Below are 12,647 nucleotides of genomic sequence, written 5' to 3' on the forward strand. Positions count from 1 at the left end.
GAGAAGGAAACAGGAATGGGACTGAAGGGTATGGTCTGATGGGGGAAAAGCAGGGCTGGAGGGAATGAACTGCCTCTCATGGACATGGGAATGATGCCACAGGAGTGGAAGGCATCTCCCCCCTTATCTCAGTACAGGACAAGAAGTGCAGGGAAATCAGAAACATCCAGATAACAAAACCACGCCAGCCTGGGGAGTTGTTTCCATGGGCTGTGGTGGAACACCCCCCCAAAGTCTTGCATTTTCTCTCAAAAAATTACTCCAGTTAGCACCAAGCCATACCCTCCCTAACTAATGGAGGGTAGAATGATCCAGTTTCCACCAGTGGGAGAGCAGGAGACACCCACAGCCCCTGGCCCACCCTGCACACAGGGTGACAGCAAAGCACCAGCACTTCATGTACAGAAAAACCTCCCACTCCAAGCTTCTGCTTTTTACCCAAATTCTGAATTAAAAAGAGAGCTCTTATCGATATTCTATGACCTGCTTTAAAGCCACTCCACCTGCTCATTCCTCTCCTGTGATGGAGGAAGCCATGTGAGACCAAAAGCTCATTAAATCGGAGTCCACCTGGCTGCCCTGGGCTCAGAGGAGGAGCACAGCACTGCCCTGCAGGGCTGACTCTCCCTGGGGGGCCAGGAGCCTCCTGGAGGATGCAGAACCCTGCACATCCCTGCCTGCCTGCAGCTCTGACCCTCCCTGGGGGGCCAGGAGCCTCCTGGAGGATGCAGAACCCTGCACATCCCTGCCTGCAGCTCTGACCCTCCCTGGGGGGCCAGGAGCCTCCTGGAGGATGCAGAACCCTGCACATCCCTGCCTGCCTGCAGCTCTGACCCTCCCTGGGGGGCCAGGAGCCTCCTGGAGGATGCAGAACCCTGCACATCCCTGCCTGCCTGCAGCTCTGACCCTCCCTGGGGGGCCAGGAGCCTCCTGGAGGATGCAGAACCCTGCACATCCCTCCCTGCCTGCAGCTCTGATGATAAGAGTTGTACTCTGGAAACCAGGACTGACTTCAATCTGTGACTCCAATCTGGGGGGGAGAAGCCTCCCAGTGGGTGAAGGGAACAGTGGCAGGCAGACATAGCCCCTGGACAGGCTGCCCTTCAAAGAATTTCTGAGAGAGAATCCAGGTTTTCTCAGCATCGTGTATTTTACCTCCACAGCTGAGCACACACTGCAGGTCATACCTGCCACCTCCCCAGATGCTTGAAGGAGAATAAAACAGCAAAGCAGAACACAGCAACACTTATCCAGAACACCCTCCCAGCCCCTAGAAATCCCTGCCTGAGCCAGCCTGCAGCTCTGTGTTTAACACCCTCAACACTTCCCTGCCCTGAATTTACCACCTTGTTTTGTCAGCATCATCTCACCACACCGAGCCCCCTCCCCACTCCTCCACATCAGATATTTTGACTTCAACCCAGAACTAAAACTAAAGGGTTTTCACTGACTCTGATGCACTCCTGGCAGCAGAAAAACCTCCTCCAGCCTGCAGCTGGGCTCCTCACAGGTGCCCACCACAGAGCATCAATTCCTCAGAGCCCTGCAAAGACAAAAAAAAAAATCCTGCACAGCCCCAAGAGGAGGCCTCCAGTCAGCTCTCATTTTGCCTGCTTATTTCAGCTGAGCAGCTCGTGTCTAGATTAATTTGTTTTCGTAGGAAATTAATTAGACTACATTAAAAAAATAATAAAATCTCATTTTACAAAAAAATCAAAATTTAAAAAATCAAAATTAAAATAAATCAAAATTTAAAAAATCAAAATTAAAAAAAATCAAAATTAATAAAAAAATCAAAATTAAAAAAAATCAAAATTTAAAAAAATCAAAATTTAAAAAAATCAAAATTAAAATAAATCAAAATTAAAAAAAAAATTAAAAAACAAAATTAAAAAATCAAAATTTAAAAAAATCAAAATTTAAAAAATCAAAATTAAAAAAAATCAAAATAATAAAAAAATCAAAATAATAAAAAAAAAATCAAAATGAAAGCAGCTTGGCTCCAGCTCAAGCTCTCAATCCACAACCCTCGCTGTGCAATTACACCTTAAGGTGTAATTACCTCAACCTGCTCCCAGGGCATCACCTCCCCCAGGATTCCCAGGTACCTGCTGGCCCGTTTTTTCCCTTCTTGGTGGTTTCTCCCTCAAAGAAATCGGTGTAATCACTGCCTGCTCCTCACGCCAGACCCCATTATCCCCGGGAAACCTTGGCAACTGAGGGAGTGTTTGCTGGTGTTGCCATGACAGAGGGTAAATGAGCAACAGGGATTGATAAGGTTAACCCGGCCCACCAGCCAGTGCCTTCCCCTCCCAGCCCCGCCAGGATGGCTCTTTGCTGCAGAAAAAATGGTTCTTTTTTATTCTCCTGGTGGTTTAAAGCCTGCTAGGTGGGATTTTAGAGCTGTTTTGAGGTGGTACAGGAGCTATGGGGGATGTAGGAGCAATGGTAGGGGATGCACAGTTGGGTTAGAAGGTTTGACCAAGGCTTGGAGCCACAGCAAGGCTGGATCAGGGTTTTAGGGAAGTGTTTTTTCCTCGTTCACAGCCATATCCAGCAGTTCATCAGCCCCTTCAGCAGCAGCCTGCTGTGGGCACGGATAAAACGATGTAAATTGATTTTACAGGGGCTGAGCAGGCAGGAGGCACAAGCCCAGCGGAGGCAGGAGATGTCTCGGGCAGTGAGACACCTGGGCACGGCTGAGGGACGGAAAATTTCAGTTTTCTGTTCTGAAAACAGCGGGTTTGGAACAGAAAATTTCAGAAAACAGCGTTTTGCCATTTCCTTATAACACATACAAACCCCCAGCAGCTGATGGAGAAGCCAAGAGACACAGGGAGCTCAATGTGACCAGACCTGACCTGGGAGCTCTGCAGCCTGGGCCAGAATACAGCATCCAAATAAACCCCACAAAGCTTGGGGACAACCACTGACAACCCAATCTGACTTTCCTCAGCCATGAAAGCTCAATCTGAGCAGCACCAGCACCACCAAAATGGGCACAACCTCATCCACATCCTCATTCTGGTTGGCCCAGCCCAATCAAACACTCATGGGAGGTGTCCTTGTGAAAGGCCAAGCTGGTGAAGAAGGGGGTGAGGATGAGGTTTGGGGAGGGAAAACCAAGGAATTTCCTCCCCACCAGAGCTGCTGCCCAATCCCAGCAGCAGCCACAAGAAGCCAAACTGTTTTTAGGATGGAACTTACAAAGAGTTTGGGTTTTTTTTTTTTTAATATATGGAGGTATTAAATACATTTAAATGCCCTGGAGGTCCCTGGCAGTGCTGTGAGTGGGGAGATTGAATCAGCTCTTGCAGGAAAGCCAAGATCCAGCACCAACAACCCCTTTATTAATGAGAGGAGCTCGTTAGTGTGGCTACTTGAGATATGGTGAGCTGTAAATAATAATAAAAAACACAAACAACCAAAAAAAAAACAACCCACAAAAAAAAAAACCAACAAAAAACCACAAAAAAACCCCCAAAACAAAACAAAACAAAACCACAAAAAAAAAACCACAAAAAAAATCGAAACAAAAAACCCAAAAAAACCCAAAAAACAAACAAACAAAAAAGGCAAAAAAAACCCCAACAAAAAAACCCAAACAAACAAAAAACCCCAAACAAATAACCAAAAAAACCCCAAAAAACCCAAAAAACCCACAAAAAAACCCACAAAAAAAATCGAAACAAAAAAACCCAAAAAACCCACAAAAAAACCCACAAAAAAAAATCGAAACAAAAAAACCCAAAAAACCCAAAAAAACCCCCCAAAAAAAATCAAACAAAAAAAGGCAAAAAACCCCAACAAAAAAAAACCCCAAACAAACAAATAACAAACAAAAACCCCCCAACCCCCCCCACAAAAAAATAAATTTTTAAAAAAATTTAAGAAATAATAAAATAAAATAAAATAAAATAAAATAAATTAAAAAAAAATAAAATAAAAAAAACCACACCCAAAAAACCCCCAGGTTTTGCCAAAGCAAAGCAGCCTCCAGGTGCCCCAGCAGCCCTCACTCAATACCAGGGAGCAAAGCCAGCACCGCTCCACCTGCCAAGGTGTATCTTTATTTATCAGACTTTGGACCCATTTCCTGCTGATCCCCAGCCAGGCAGGTGCCTTATGCAAAGTGAATAATTCATAAAAGCGGCAGCTTCGCTCTGTGACTCCAGTTCCGGGGGCAGCTTGATCTGGCACAGGCCTGGGAAAAGCAAATTAGCATCTAAATGGCCAATTAGAGAAAACTCATTTCGCTGCTCTGATAATGCTAAAAAAGCTCGGCGGGGCTGAGGTTGGAGTGTGGCACCTCCCCAGGCTCGGGAGAAGAATGAAGTTTCTTAGAAAGAATTGGAGAAGAGGAGGGAAGAGCTGGGCAGGGTTTGTCCAGGAATCCTGCCTTGTCACCTCCAGTGAAGCAGGAAAAGAACAGCTCAGGGCCAGTGGAGAAACTCTTTGGCCTGGCCAAAAAAACCTCCCTGTGCCCTGAGCCACAGGCCCGACAGCACATCTGGAGGGTGGAACAGCTGTTTTTGCAGCATCCTAAGGTTTAATTATGATTTTAGGCATCTTTTGAAACTCTGCTGAGCAGCCAGGCCTGGCCAAAAAACCTCCCTGTGCCCTGAGCTGCAGGCCTGTCAGCACATCTGGAGGGTGGAACAGCTGTTTTTGCAGCATCCTAAAGGTTTAATTATGATTTTAGGCATCTTTTGAAACAGCACCACAAAGGCGGGTTTTATCACCCTGGTGGTTGCTACGAGAAGAAGGAAAGGCTGGACTTTGAGCAGGTGGTGGAAAGTGTCTGAGGCAACCTGCAGCACCCCAAAAACCCCGGGGGTGGGCACAGTGTGTCAGTGTGAGCTGCACACCCAACACAATCACCCCAAAAACCCCCAGGGTGGTCACAACATGTCACTGTGAGCTGCACATCCAACACCAGCACCCCAAAACCCCGGGGGTGGGCACGGTGTGTCATTGTGAGCTCCACACCCAACGCCATCACCCCAGAGTGCCCCAAAAACCCCAGGGTGGGCACAGCACGTCATTGTGGCCTGCACATCCAATACCAGCACCCCAAAAACCCTGAGGGTGGGCACAGTGTGTCACTGTGACCTGCACACCCAACACCATCACCCCAAAAACCCCAGGGGTGGGCACGGTGTGTCACTGTGAGCTCCACATCCAGCACTATCACCCCGGAATGTCTAAAAACCAGCACAATCCTCCCTCCCACAGGCACCTGTGGATTCTCCCCCCTCACACCCCAAAAGCAGGACGGGGTTGGGAACTTTTCACCTCCCGCCTCCGCCTTGTTTTGCCCTTTAAGTTATTTCCCTCCAGGAGTCTGAACGCACCGAAATTCGCGGAAGGGCTGGGGACAGGCTCACAAAACACATCCCAGCCGCTCCCGGAGCCTGTCAGGGAACTCCCCAGCCGTGCAGACCCCGCTGTGGGTGCCCCGATCCCCTCCGGGCTCCTCCCCATTGGCAGAGCCCACAAACCCCGGCCGGAGATCTTTCCCTACAAACGCCCCACAGCCGGGCCGCGCCGGGCGCTCAAACTCCGCCCGGAGAGCCCCGAAATGAACCGAGCCAGGCTGAGCTGAGCCGAGCCGAGCTGACCCCGCACCCACCTGAGCTCCGGCCTCGGTGGTGGCCGCTCGGCGGAGCCGCTGCCCCGGCGGGACGAGGCGGAAACGGAGCCGCACCTGCGCCCGCCCCCGCCCGCCCTCCTGAGCCCGGCCCCGAGCGGCCCCAGCGCCGCCGGGACACACAGGTGTGACAGGGAGCGCCGGGGGGGTGTGGGGACAGCCAGGTGTGCGCTGGGAGCAGCTGGAGGGGATGTGGGGACAGACAGGGGTGACAGGGAGCGCCGGGGGGGATGTGGGCACAACCAGATGTGACAGGGAGAGATGTAGGTACAGCCAGATGTGAGCTGGGAGCAGCTGGAGGAGATGTGGGTGTAGCCAGATGTGATCTGAGAATGGCTGGAGGGGATTTGGGTACAGCCAGATGTGCGCTGGGAGTGGCTGGAGGGATGTGGGTACAACCAGGTGTGACAGGGAGGATGTGGGTATAGCCAGATGTGGACAGGGAGCGATTGGAGGGGATGTGGGTATAGCCAGATGTGCATTGAGAATGCCAGGAGAGATGTGGGCACAGCCAGATGTGATCTGGGAATGGCTGGAGGGGATGTGGATATAGCCAGATGTGACAGGGAGGGATGTGGGTACAGCCAGATGTGACAAGGAGCAGCTGGAGGGATGTGGGTACAGCCAGATGTGGACAGGGAAGGATGTGGGCACAGCCAGATGTGAGCTGGGAGCACTGGGAGGGGTGTGGGTACAGCCAGATGTGGACAGGGAACGGCTGGAGATGTGGGCACTGCCAGATGTGACAGGGAGAGATGTGGGTATAGCCAGATGTGCATTGAGAGTGCCAGGAGGGATTTGGGTACTGCCAGATGTGCACTGGGAGCAGCTGGAGGGGATGTGGGTATAGCCAGATGTGTGCTGGGAGTGTCTGGAGGGGTGTGGGCACAGCCAGATGTGAGCTGGGAATTGCTGGCACGATGTGGGCACAGCCAGATGTGGATAAGGAAGGGCTGGAGGGGATGTGGGTACAGCCAGATGTGACAGGGATCAGCTGGAGGGGATGTGGGTACAGCCAGATGTGACAGGGATCAGCTGGAGGGGATGTGGGTACAGCCAGATGTGTCCCAGGACCTTTTCTGGGCTGTGGACACGGCCAGATGTGCATCCCAAACTGGAGTAAGAACCCACAGGAAAAACACACCCAGCTATAAACAAGGAAAGGTGGTACCAAAACAAACCCCCAAAAGACCAAACAAAAAGATTCCCAAAACAATAACAACAAAAACCTCCACCCAGAACAGAAACAAAACAAACAAAACAACCCAACCAAACAAACCACAAACCCACACACAAAAAAAAAAAAAAAAAAAGAAAAAAAAACCCCTCCAACAACTAAAAAAAACCCCAAAGCAAAAAAAAAAGAGAAACAACAACAAAAAAAAACCACAAATCAACCCAAAATCCACACAAGAAGCAAATAAAAACCTGACTCAAAAAAACCCAAAAAAAAAAAAAACAAAAAAACCCACAACTTTGCAGGGGTTAAAAAAAAAAATAAAGTTCACACCAAGAAGAGAATAAGGCCACCTGCCAGGCCTGGGAAAACCATGGGAGCTCAGACCTTTTAAAATTGAGGGACCTGAGCAATCCCAAAAACAGACATTTGCTGCTAACAGCAGCAAAATTTGGGTTTGTGAAGGGACACAGCCTGAGATGCTGCACTGAGTCACAGGAACACAATTATTCCTTTGCACTAGAACATGGATTTAGGCTCATTGCTGTCCAAATGTCCAGTGGATGCTGTGAGTAAATTTGCCCTGTGACAGAAAGGGATTGGAGGGAAAAAATAAGAGATGGAAAAAGAGAAAAGAAGAGAAAATAAATTGTGTTTCTACTGCCCATCCAGAGCTGGCTCTTGAGGAATCTGGAATCTCTGCAAACCCTTTCACCTCCACACATCCACCAGCCCTCAGGATAATCTGGGGGACTCTCAGCCACCTTTTTCCCCCTGAATCAAGTTCAAGTCTAAGCACATTTTTTTTTTTTTTTTTTTTTTTTTTTTTTTTTTTTTTTTGGTTCAGGCAACTGTTGAAAAATACATCAGAGGGAGCATTTTTGCATGAACACAGAGCCTGCAGTTCTGTGGAGGAAAAACACTTGATGATGACATTTCGCACCAGGGTAGTTCTTCCACACAGTCAATAATATAAATAAATTAAAACACACGGTTCAGCCAACTTCAGGAGAAAGATAAATTGCCTAATTTAACCAGCTGTGCTGGCAGGGAAATGACACACATCTCAGAGCCTGCATCCATCCTGCTGTTGGATTTTCTTGTCAGGATCCCCACAGATGCTTCAGGGCCTGGACAGACGGGGGGCCACAGGGAATAAACATGATTTTACATTAAAAAAAAATTTTAAAGGCTAAATACAGGTTTTATCTTTGATAGCACCGAGTCAATTTTTAATAGACTCGTTTCTCAGGAGCCAGGCACCTCCAGTTGCCACCCAAAGAACCCTTCAAAGTCTCTCTTTTATCCATGATGGGTTTTGCTGAATTATTCACCAGATCGCAGCTGCCGCAGATTTTAAATATCTCTGTGACAAGGACAATGAGGGATAACAACCTCCTCCTGCTGCCTGAGCAGTGCTGCTGGCTGGGGGTGCCCTTCTGCTCACAGGGGACCTCTCCTGTGTCATCCCATTCCTCAAGGAATGGAAAAAAAGGAGGAGGAAGAAGACCTTGGGGAGGTTAAAGTCTCCGGTGTGTTGTCCTGCAGAGGAACCACAAGTGCCCAAAAGCATCAGAATGATCCAAGCTGGAACAATCCCTGAGTGCCCCAGGAGGTGATTCCCAGTTTGGACACTGGGCTGGTGAATACCAGGAGATAAAACTGGCTGGATCTTTATTTTTGAATGACCATTTCACAGGAAAAGCAGGCAAGGAGCTGTCTGGGGCTGCTTCCCCACCCTCCTCACTGCCCCAGCTCAGTTCAGCTGCTTCACAATTCACAGCAACAAGTCCAGGGCTTTTCTCCAGGCTGTTGCTCTGATTGCAATCCTCTGATTCAATCTGTGTTCGTCCCTCTAATTACCTCTCCTTAATAAAATGTCAATGGTTCCCTCCCTAATCTGAGCCAAAAAAGCCTGGTTTGCAGAGCACACCTGCTCAAGGGTGCACAAGACAAAGCAAACGCTGGAGGAATATTGATGTTTCATAGCAAAACTTGCCTCTTTTAAAACATTTTTAAAAGAAAAACTCCAAATTCTGATCCACATTTTGCTTGGATGGGCAAAGCTCATGTCTAATTCTCCTTTCCTTGTTCACATTGAGCCTGCAGCACCCACAACATCAATTCAAAAGGCTTCTTTGGCAGCCCAGGTGTAGATCCACACACAACTTCTGTGCCTCTGTGGCCCAGGATTTGGGAATAAACTCGGAAAATTAGAGAAATTGCTCGGTGTAGTCGTATTCAAAGTCAAAAAATGCACCAGGATTTGCCTGGGGATGGGTCACCCTTTCAGGATAACCTAATTTGATACCAGGGGCACCCCAGCTCCCTGCAGCAGTTGATTAACCAGGAGAACACTGGTCCTACCTGTGCTGGCATTCCTGGGAAAAGCTGTCAGAAGATGATTTTCTTCACAGGCAGCTCAGGCCAGCAGCTCCCACTGGGCTCTAATTCTGCCTGGCGAGTCAGGTTTGATCATAATAAAATTAACACCAACCACCACTTGTCATTAGCAACAAGTAAATCCCCTTCCCTCAGCTGCTCTCCAAAAATCCCACTCTCCCTTTCCCAGTGTGGATGAATTATTTACACCCCATCACTGCTGCTGCTGTTTTCCTTGTCTCCTGTCCTGTGTCACTGTCCATTTTATCCCCAGGCTGCCTTTGGGGACCTTGTGGCTGCTGTCCTGCATCAGCATCACCATCACTGCCAGCCCCTGATGCTGCCTGGGAATGAGACCATGGGAGCCTGATGCCACCAATGTCCCAGTGCCACCAACTGTCCCAGTGCCACCACCAGTGCAACATCTGAACATACCAGGAGCAAAGAAAAAGGCAGGGAGGAGGAGAAAGCACCCAGAAAGGATTAAATCATGTTATTCCCAAGGAGAGGATGAGTAAAAGGAGCTCAGCAGCTGTTCCTGGAGTTTTGAGGGATGATTTTTCATCTCTGGAGGAATTGTGCTCACCTCACTTGCTGTGAGGGTCTTGCAGCTCTTCCCACCAACACCCAGCAGCAAAGGCAGGGCTGCAGCAGCTCCAAAAACCCCTGAGAGGTGTCACTGCCCCAGAAACTGTGCTTTCCCTGCTCTGGTGGGAGCAAAGGTGGAGAGGGAGGGAAAGGAAAAGGCAAAATGGGCAAGAGGAAGGGAAATGGGAGGGGGGAAGGAAAGGAGAGATGAGTTTCCCTCATCACCTGGATTTCCAGGGCTGAGGGGTCGTGGAGGATTTGGGGTTTGGTGCTTCCCCTGCAAATCCTGCAGTGCCTCGGGGCTGCACTGCAGGGGACAGGGGACAAGGGAAAGGACAAGGGATAAGGGAAAGGACAAGGGAAGGGACAAGGGACAGGACAAGGGATAAGGGATAAGGGACAAGGGATAAGGGACAAGAGAAGGCACAAGGGACAAGGGAAAGGACAAGGGATAATGGACAAGGGAAGGGAAAAGGGACAAGGAACAAGGGAAGGGACAAGGGAATGGACAAGGGACAAGGGAATGGACAAGGGACAGGACAAGGGATAAGGGACAAGGGAATGGACAAGGGACAAGACAAGGGACAAGGGACTTGGTGCTTCCCCTGCAAATCCTGCAGCACATCGGGGCTGCACTGCCGGGGACAAGGGATAAGGGACAAGGGAAGGGACAAGGGAAAGGACAAGGGACAAGGGACAAGCACAGCCCAGCACACTCAGGGGACAAGGGCAGGGCAGTTTTCCCGGTGACCAGGAGACGAGCCCAGGCTTGTCCCTGTGCCAGCGCTGCCCTGGAGACCTGGGGAGGGAGGGGAGGAGGGAAGGAGCCGGGATGGAGGGGAAGAGGCTGCAGGGAGGAAAGGAGAAGGGAAAAGGTGAGGAGGAGGGAAAAGGTGAGGAGGAGGGAAAAGGGTGGGGAAGATGGAGGGCAGGAAGGTGCAGAGGGGTCACAGAGGAAGGACACCATGAATTTCCTTTCCTTGCTCCCTGCCAGGCCACTCCAGGGCCATCCCCCTTGGGCAGCAGAGGGAGCCGGGCAGGAGGCAGCAGGACCCCCCTGCAGCTCCAGGGAGAAAGAAACCACCAGGCAGGAGTGTCACCACTGTCACCACTGCCACCACCAGGGCAGGTGAGAAAAAAACAGCTTTTCCCAGGAAACCACCAATGGCACTTTAAAACCTTCCCCTGAGCCCTGTTTATACACATATTTTCCTCTGCAGCTACAGATTTATCCCAGTGATGGAGCCCCTGTAACTACAGAGAATAAGCGGTAGGAGGCAGAAGGCACCTGCCAGGAGTGGAGAATTCCACAATCTCCTCCGAATTTGGGCAGTTTGTTACTATTTTGTGGATATTTAAATATTCACCCGTCACTGATCTGTCACTGGGGGTGAGGGGTTGGTAAAACTACAGAAAAAAAGAGGGTAATTTCCAATTTATTTTTTTTGTGTGTGTAAAGGGATATTTCCATTCATTTTCCACTATCTTAGTAAAGTGCCTGAAAGTTTCCAAAAATCACACTATTAAAAAAAATAAAATAAAATAGCTCACTGTATTAATGGGTGACAGCTTTAAAAAAAAAAAATCCCCAACAACTCAGAATCAATTTCCTGCTTAAATCGAGTCAGGAAAAAACCCAATGAAATTGATGCCAGTGCAGAAGTGCTATTAATGCATTAACAGCTGCAATAAATACATTTTTACAGGTGTGACAATCCCTATGTCAGCCAATCGGAAAAAATATCCATTTCCTACTTAAAAATAAGATTTTTGGGCCATTACTATTTTTTCCTCTAGACTTGGGGTTTTATTAAGCGGTTTCCTCATTTTATTTTTGTTTTATGAAGAGGTGTGACAAGAACTTTTTTTTTTTTTTTTTTTTTTTTTTTTTTTTTTTTTTTCTCACAGCATTTTATCATTTTAACAGAAAAACAGCACCAGAAAAGCAGAAAACAAGGGGCCAACTCTCCTCCAGCACTTCAAATCTCAACTCCTGGGAGGAACCCTGGCTCAGCCCAAAATGCTGCAAAAGGGAATCGGGAAAATGCAAAAACAAAGGAGGCTGCAGCAGCAGTTTGCAGCATTTTGGGTGGGAGCAGAGCAGAGGAAAATCTCAGTGCTCAGCTCAGTGAAAGCCTCCGCTGGGATGGGGTTCTGGAGGATCCCCAGGCAGAGCAGGAAAGGCTGTGTGTTTACAGGGTGAACAGGAGGAAAAGGTATGAGTTGTACATCCAGGAACATGTCCCTGCTGCCAGGAATTCCCCACCCCTCCAGGGCAGCAGCGGGTAAAGGAGATTCCTGCAGAAATTGTTTGGAATTTTTTGGGAGATCAAGTGTGAACTGAATGCTGAGGGAACCTCTGAGCTCACCCAAAACTCCAACAATTTCTGTGTCTTAGCAGTGGTTACTCACTGTCTGTGTCTGTGTGGAGTAAAGGACATTTGTATTTTAAAAAACAAATATCCATCAATGATCAGAAATGCTCCTTTTCCACTCTGTGTGTTTGTCCTGGAGTGTGGCTAATTATTGTATTAAAAAAAAAAAACAACAAAAAACAACCTGTTTAAAATATCCATTAATGATCAGAAATGCTCCTTTCCACTCTGTGTGTTTGTCCTGGAGTGTGGCTAATTATTGCTGTTGGTTTATTTCCAAATAATACTCTTAAACTTTCCAGGTATTCACACTGCAGATTTGTGAGCAGATGAAGGACCAAACTCCTTATTTAGAGGCTGAAATTATTTTCTCCAGGCACATGAATTTACCTTCCTTGAAACTCAGAGAACAAAGTCAGGATGGGAATCCAACCCTCATCTCTTGCTTTTCCATCTAGTTCTTAGGTTGGGTGTT

At 48.4% G+C, this 12,647-nt stretch overlaps 1 protein-coding gene across 4 annotated transcripts in view; it reads right to left on the minus strand.

Annotated features, from left to right (window-relative positions):
- Positions 1-5,697, minus strand: part of RPH3AL (rabphilin 3A like (without C2 domains)) — a 39,904-nt gene extending 34,207 nt beyond the window's left edge. For 2 of the 4 annotated variants that reach the window (XM_083875260.1, XM_083875257.1), the window contains exon 1: positions 5,633-5,697. The gene's annotated coding sequence lies outside the window, so the exon portion shown is untranslated. Of the gene's footprint in view, positions 1-2,108; positions 2,203-5,632 lie in introns of those variants that run through there. The other 2 variants (XM_083875258.1, XM_083875259.1) reach the window with 2 other exon arrangements.
- Between the last annotated feature and the right edge of the window lie 6,950 nt (positions 5,698-12,647).

This window comes from Zosterops lateralis (assembly GCF_965231275.1).
Source record: "Zosterops lateralis genome assembly, chromosome: 19".
Classification (NCBI taxonomy): Eukaryota; Metazoa; Chordata; class Aves; order Passeriformes; family Zosteropidae; genus Zosterops; species Zosterops lateralis.